This window comes from Pteropus alecto, unplaced genomic scaffold, assembly GCF_000325575.1.
Source record: "Pteropus alecto unplaced genomic scaffold, ASM32557v1 scaffold63, whole genome shotgun sequence".
NCBI classification, from domain to species: domain Eukaryota; kingdom Metazoa; phylum Chordata; class Mammalia; order Chiroptera; family Pteropodidae; genus Pteropus; species Pteropus alecto.
Window position 1 is genome coordinate 5,794,219 of NW_006434897.1, and position 7,888 is coordinate 5,802,106.

At 36.0% G+C, this 7,888-nt stretch overlaps 1 protein-coding gene across 1 annotated transcript in view; it reads left to right on the top strand.

Annotated features, from left to right (window-relative positions):
- Positions 1-7,888, top strand: part of BMPR1B (bone morphogenetic protein receptor type 1B) — a 247,075-nt gene that overhangs the window by 39,967 nt on the left and 199,220 nt on the right. The window lies entirely within an intron of this gene.

Below are 7,888 nucleotides of genomic sequence, written 5' to 3' on the forward strand. Positions count from 1 at the left end.
ATATATATATATATATATATAAACTCTGCAAGACATAGGCATTCCATGAGAGCTTGTAGAAGAGCAGTGTCAGAGGTGGATGGAGAGAAATAAAATCATCATGAAGGAAATGACATTTGAGATTATTATTGAAGCATTAATCAACCTGGTGAAAGGAGGTGAGAAAGGGCATTCGGTCGGCAGAGATGGCATGAGTAAAGAACGGGAGGTGAGAAACTAGGAAGTTAAGTTTCAGAACATTAAGCCATAAATAGGTCATACCTGAAGAAAACTGCCATGTAATAGGTCTTGAATACCAGGCCAACCAGTGTTCGACGAACGCTAGGCAGAGGGGAGCCGCTCAAGGCTGAAAAGCAGTAGCTTGAACTGTGCTTTATGGAGAGCTGTTGACATTCTGTTTAGGAAGAACTGGAATGCATTGGGAAGCTGCTCAAAGAATGAAGGGCCTCACAGCATTGTGGAGAAGTAATGGAAACAAAGAGACAAATTCCTGGCATTTGAGTATGTGGAGTCCACTGTATCTGGCAACTATTTGGATGTAGAGAATGAGGGAGATTGGCTTTCATGAAAACTCCAAAGTTTTCAGGTGGTGTGTCTCTGGAATGTTGGTTATTTTCTTAACAGAAATTGGGGATTCAGAAGAAGGAGATATTTGTGGAGAGAAAATATAAAAATTAGGTAAAATGGACTTCGCATGTGCTTTTTCCCCCATAGTTCTAGAAGGAAAAGGAAAAATCTCATCTGATGATTAAATGTGTGTGTGTGCGTTTTCTATGTTCGTATCTATGTCATTCTAATTGATATGTGAAATTCTTTTATAAGTTTCTTAGCTTTGGAGTTATATGCAAAAGCTTGTGTCAATGTACATGAGGGCAGACCAGTTACATTTTAATCTTGGTAAACTAAAAGCAGTTCAAAGAGTTGAGATCGTGATCTAATTTCTGATTGATTTTTCTGAGACAGCAGTGGGCTGGGTCTACCTTTTGCTCTGTTGTCATGCAAATGAAGTGGAAGACTTAATCCCTCCCCCATCCCCCCAGAAGTCCTGAAGTAAGAAAAAAGGAAAATGTTGCTTGGCCAGATGCTGTGGAAATAAACAGCTGGCTGGGACCTGAACAGACACTTCTCCCAAGAAGACATACAAATCGCCAACATATATATGAAAAGATGCTCAACTTCACTAGCTATTAGGGAAATGCAAGTCAAAACCACAATGAGAATCCACTTCACACCTGTTAGAATGGTTATTATCAACAAGATAAGTAATAATGAGTGGAGAGGTTGCAGGAACCCTCATACGCTGCTGGTGGAAATATAAATTGGCACAAACACTATGGAAAACAGTATGGAGGATCCTCAAAAAGTTAAGAATAGAATTACCATATGACTCAGCAATTCCTTTTCTGGGTATCTAACTGAAAAATTTGGAAACTTTTGTTTATAAAGATATATGTACTTCTATATTCATTGCAGCATTATTCATGGTGGCCAAGACATGGGAACAATCAAAGTGTCATTTGATAGATGATTGGATAAAGAAGGTGTGGTACTTATATACAGTGGAATACTACTCAGCCATAAGAAAAAATGAAATATTGCCATTTTTCCTCAACATGGATGGATCTTGAGATTATCATGCTAAGTGAAATAAATCAGATGGAATAAATCAAGAACCATATGCTTTCACTCATACGTGGAATGTAAAACTGAAAGCAACAGATGAACAAATAAGTCGAACAAATGAACAAAATTCATAGATACAGACAACAGTCTGGTAGTTACCAGAGGGAAAGGGAGGGGTGGGTAGAAAAAAATATAAAAGAGGTAAATATATGGTCACAGAAGGACACTTGACTTTGGTGGTGAACAAACAATGCAACATACAGATGATGTATTCTAGAATTGTACACTTGAACCTATATAATTTTATTAACCGCTGTCACTCCAATAAATTTAATAAAATTAGAAAAGAAAAGAGAACCTGGCTAAAGCTTCCACTGTAGCTCAGATCTGGCCTTTTCCCTGCTGTTCCAGGTGAGCTCCCTGTCCCTTCTTTGTGCTCCTGTGGCATACTGTATTGAAGTCTAAGGCAGCAGTCTCCAACCTTTTTGGGACCAGGGACCGGTGCTCCTATGAGAATCTAATGCCTGATGATCTGAGGTGGAGCTGAGGCAGTGATGCTAGTGCTGGGGAGCTGCTGCAGATACAGATGAAGCTTCGCTCTCTTGTCCACTGCTTACCTCCTGCTGTGCAGTCCAGATCCTAACAGGCCACTGACCTATATTAGTCCACGGTCCAGGGATTGGGGACCCCTGCTCTAAGACAATGTATTGTAATACTTGTTTGTTGTACTTTTAGTATTTATGGATAGGGACTGTGATGTTTTTCCATATATACTTATTACTTCTAAGTGTCTAGCACAGGGCTAGTAGATGTACAATAGTGATATTGAATGAATTAATTAGTAAGCAAATTAATATCAATAAAACCTATATTCTACTTTCAAGTAACTCACTGCCTAATGAGATTTATAAGTACAAATAATTTTAAAAAGCTGTCAACAAACAATTACAAAGGAGTGTGGTCCGAGCTATTAAAACTCATGGGTTACTGATCTTTCCAGTTTCAAGTAGGAAGTGATTAAATGCTAATATCTCAAGAGATTGTCTATTGAGGATAATAAAATGATACAGACATTTTCATGGTGTTCAACCATGATTCTTTGAAATGAGGCCTTATTGTAACACTCAAGATATTCAGAGTACTTTAAAAACATTTTTATCGGCTCTTTAAAACTTTACCTGTCTTTTGTTTTGTCAGTTTTATGAGAACTCAACAAAAGTGAGGCGGGATGTATTAAATTTCTGGACATTTATTTGGCTAGCTAGGAGGAATGAGGATCATTGCTTATTTTTCTTTTCCTTTATGAAACTACTACAATTTCTATTATCTAATAAGATTTCACATGATTTTGGCTTTGGACTCTATGCTTTATAATTAATTCATTAATTATAAGAAATACAGTGGTTTTTTTTTTTCTGTTTAAAATAATTTAAGAGAGCATAATGCATTTTAAAAAACTTAGGCCTGTTATTTTTATGAACACCCAGATTTAAAAATGTCAACTTGACATAATTTTCCTCATTTAATAATGGAGCAAAATATTGTTAAAAATGGACTTTTATATTGCTTAGAATAAGCAATGTTGCAAATATTAACTCTTTGATTCCAAAGGCAGGATCTCTTTCATTGTTTTTCAGATCCTGCCTCTCAGGGACCTAGAATGCTGAGGGGTGCTTAGGGAGCCTTTTGGGGAAGCTGAAGAGGAGGTGGGCAGATTGTTAATGAAGCTCTGTAGCCCTCCTTGGTATCGTCCCCTCTTCAATCAGATCAACTACTTTTATCTGTTATCTTTTAGACTTTTTTAAAAGGATATTATTTAAAAGGGGGAAAAAAAACTTCTAAAAGACTGAAAAGCATTGGTTCACTTGATACATGTATTCAAGGAAATCACCTTGCTGACAGTTGAGAAAACCCATGAAAATGGAAAATATACTACATTTCTTTCACTGACTACTCTTTCCATGAGTCACCTATAGTAACATTCTCAAAGACAGTGGGGAGAGCTGTATATTTGAATGTGTGAGGCAAGCACAGTGTCCTGTCTCATTTGTTTTCTATTAAAGACTTTCATTCACCACGTGGTATTTCCATTCTCTGGTCATGAGAACCTGTGGACCAGAGCCTGGCTACATTTGGGGGGAACAGGAGGTGGAAGTTTTGGGGATGGTGAGAGACAGAATTTTAATGTTTCCTAAGAGCAAGAGAAAGGGTTGCTGATCTTGCCAGTGTCATGGTGTTCACATCATAATGCTAAGTACTTTCATGCCAGGAAGCTGAAGGGGCAGGTCAAAGTTTTATAGATTTTGGCCAAAGGCTGTTCCAAGGGAAAAGTAAATGTTTAAAGATGCTGACCGTTGCCCTAACTTATTTCATTTTTTTGGTCCCATACTTCTCTCCCTTGCCCCAAATAGGGTTATCCTAGGTGCAAAATCCAGATTAATACTATAGTAACCACACAAATAGAGCACAGAGAATTGCTATTTGTTTTAGTTTTGTAGTAATGGAAAGAAAACTATACTTAGAGATGCTTATAGGTGACATAGATGATGGTATAAAAACATTCTAAAACATAGGTTATAATGAACTTCGCCCATAAAAATTTGTGTCTTAGAAGCAGAATCTAAGGAGTAACTGCATCTTTTTTAAACACTTAAGTTGACAATGTTGATTCAAAATGCTACTTACTGTCAATTTGAAAGATGGGATTCTTTGCAGTAAAGTTTGTAAAATATCCATTGCCTTATGTGAAGAAGGTTGAAGGCAGTTAATCTTAAATAGATGAGTTTGTCAAATACACACACACACACGCGCACACACACAGACACCTGTTTCGGTTTCAGAAGAGAAATTCTGGGGCCATAGGTAAAGAAATAGTGTGCATTTGTATAACACATCTCCTGGATAAGTAAGACATTTTATTAATACATATGAAAAGGAAACAGTTTAAGAATAGAGATTAACCATATAACCATACCTGGGACAAAGATCATATTAGAGGTTAGCAGATTTTCTGGACATGGTTAGAGTTGGATGTCTTGGCAAGTGGTTGAGAATGTCATTCAGAAGGTTCAGACTCATCCTTTTTTCCCTTGATATTTATACAGGAGCATCATCTTCGGTAGTGACAACCCCACTGGACTCAAACTACAGTGGTCGTTACAATAGCTTCATTACTAATTGTAAAAGCAATATGTGTTCATAATTGGAATTGTGTTTAGTGCTGCTACCCAAAGATAACCTCTCTACATACTTTTTTTTTGTATGAGTGTGTATATTATATGCATATGTAATACATTATGTAGTACAAAATATGTATATGTAATACATTTTAAAATAATGTGAATATGTGTATTAAAATTGGAATTAAACTATGCATATGGTTTTGTAAACTGCATTTTATTTCATTCGTTTCACAATTCTTCATTGCGTGCCTGCCATAACCTAGGAATTTTTCTATCCCATTAAATTTTCCTTGAAAGCATGACTTTTAATGACTTCTCAATATTTTATTATAGCATAATTTATTTAACTATTTCCTTATTGTTAGAAATTTACATTGTTTTGTTTTTTTATTATTATAAATAATATTGAAGCATTATATCTTTGCCTCTCTAATTCTTATATGTTTCAATATATGTGATTATTTCCTGAAGAAAAAAGTCCAGTAAATGTAATTATGTTTTAATAATTAATAATTCTCAATTTAATGGCACTGTGTTTGGAGAAAATTAGATGAACTTAAGCATTTATAGAGCCAAACGATAAGATATTCAGGAGAAAAATATAACACATAGTGCTGTGATTGCCTTTTCAGTAATCCAGCATTCTGGATGGTGTTTAAATGGCCTAGACTCTCCCATCACTTTAGTTTGGCTGTATCAAGGTCGTAATATAGTGAGATTGCCTGATATGTAACATATTTGTTATGACAGATAGTGCTATTATACACTGAGTTATTAATTTCTCATTACTGTTCTTGAGATAATCTCAACACCCAATTCTTATGTATAAAGCAGCTTTTAGAGCCTAATCTCGTCCAGTCTTCTGGGTCATTGATATTATAAAATTTTTTCACTGTACCATGACCCCACTGAACAAAAGAAAAATGAAACCTAAGAGAAAAATATTTCCTCCATAGTGCACAGGTATTCTATTGTGCTGCATGGTAATCAACAAGTTTAGCTTTTCTTGAATTTTGAACTATGTATGGTATGTGGTTCTTTTAGAAACACCCTGCAGCAAGTAATGGCTATAAGGTGAAAGATAACCGATATTTCTCCCTCCTGTCCCTTTCTCTTGTCTTCTGTGTGTATGTGCACACATGTGCATACATGCTCACATGTCTGTTTTTTCAGTTGTGATTGGGTTCATTTCAGTCGTTTGCAGCATCAAATACATAGCCAAAGGTGTTTAATTTTCCCATGAAATGCTTCAGAGATTCATCATATGAAATCATTGGTTTCTCTTTAGTGCTAAGTCATAGCAAATTATCATCTTTTTTTAGGTTGATTTTGTAGAGTGTTAAATGATGTTTAAATTTCTCTTAGGTATGAAGCCATGTATTTTTTTTCTCCTAATCACTTTAAATAGCAAGAACTCATCAACTGGAGTTTTTCTCCTATTTCTCCAGTCTACCCCCGACTCACGTGCATGTTTCTGCCTTTAGGTCAGTGGGAACTTTTCCCAGCAGTGTTTTCTTTTTTTCCCTTCATTCCTAATTTCTCTCAGGAACAAATGGCAGCATAGTTAAGCATTAGAAACTTGTTGCTGAAGGTGCTAACCTAAACATCAGTGCCAGGATACGACTGAGACTTAATAGACTAATTAATTTGTCTAGTGCACCCCTGACCTGGGAATTCCGTACAATGGGCTATGCTTAAGGAACTGGGAGTCTGGTATCCAAAGTAGAGAAATGCAACTTTGTGTGCTTTATATATCAACATGCAATTAATACTGGGTTTTTTAAGAAAATAGATTTTGAAAATGGAACTTTATTCCATCACATGTTTTGAAAGTACGATACTGCAAGATTCTGTGTGCCTTTTTTGTTTCAGTTTTCTCCTTTTACATTTTATAGCAGTACTAAACAGAGCCCGCACATTATTTGATCCAAATGTGTTGCTGACCTCCAGAGGAGCCCAATTATATAGAATGCCACGGTTTCTGCATTAGCTATTCTAATGTAGTATGTTCTCATAACTATAGTAACCCTATGGAACAAATAGGAACTTGAAGCTTGAATGACATTTTCAAAAGTGTTTGCATTATGAATTCCTGACTGTGGTATTCATGTTTCTTTCAGTAAGAAGATTAGTTTTATTTCCTTTTATATTCATTTTCTCACTTCTTCGTTTTGTAGACAGTTTAAATATACTTCAAGGGCAGTTAACATTTGACTGCCTCTGAATTCATGGCACTGGATAGAAGCCGAATTGAATAAATCTATTCATATTAGTTTGTCAGTATATGGGTTATGCATCTCTCTGGATCTTGTGAACTCGTAGAGGTACCAAATGAATGCTTTCCTGTTAGGATTTTATTTAGAACAGAGTTTTAATATTTTGGTAGTTTGTGGATTTGAAAGCATTCATCAGACCACCAAATGTCTGTTGAGCATATGGCAAGCACTCTTCTAGGCACTGCTGATAAAGTGGTGAACAAGACTAATGGTTCCCAGCTCTGCTGAGGCTTTTAGTCCAGTAGCGGGAGTCACACACACTACAGTAGTCTCCGCTTATCCGAAGTTTCACTTTTCGTGGTTTCAGTTATCCACGGTCAGCCACCTTCCAAAAATATTAAATAGAAAATTCCAGAAATAAAAAGAATTTATTAGTTTTAAATTGTGTGCTGTTTTGAGTAGTGTGATGAAGTATCATGCTGTCCTGCTGCATCCCTCCTGGGATGTGAATCATCCTTTTGTCCAGAGTATTCACACTGTAAATGCTACCCACCCATTAACCACTTAGTAGCCATTTCAGTTATCAAGGGGAGACCACATTCATGTAACTTTTATTCTGGTCTATTGTTATAATTGTTGTATTTCATTATTAGTTATTGTCGTTAAGTTCTCACTGTACCTAATTTATAAAGTAAACTTTATTATAGGTATGTTTGTATACCTATAAAACACAGAACTATATACATAGCTCAGGCATCCACTGGGAGGTCTTGGGACATATCTGCTGTGGATAAGAGGGACTACTATAAAAACAAAGAGTAATACTATAACTCAAGACAAGACTGCTTATTTTTCACACAGTGAAAC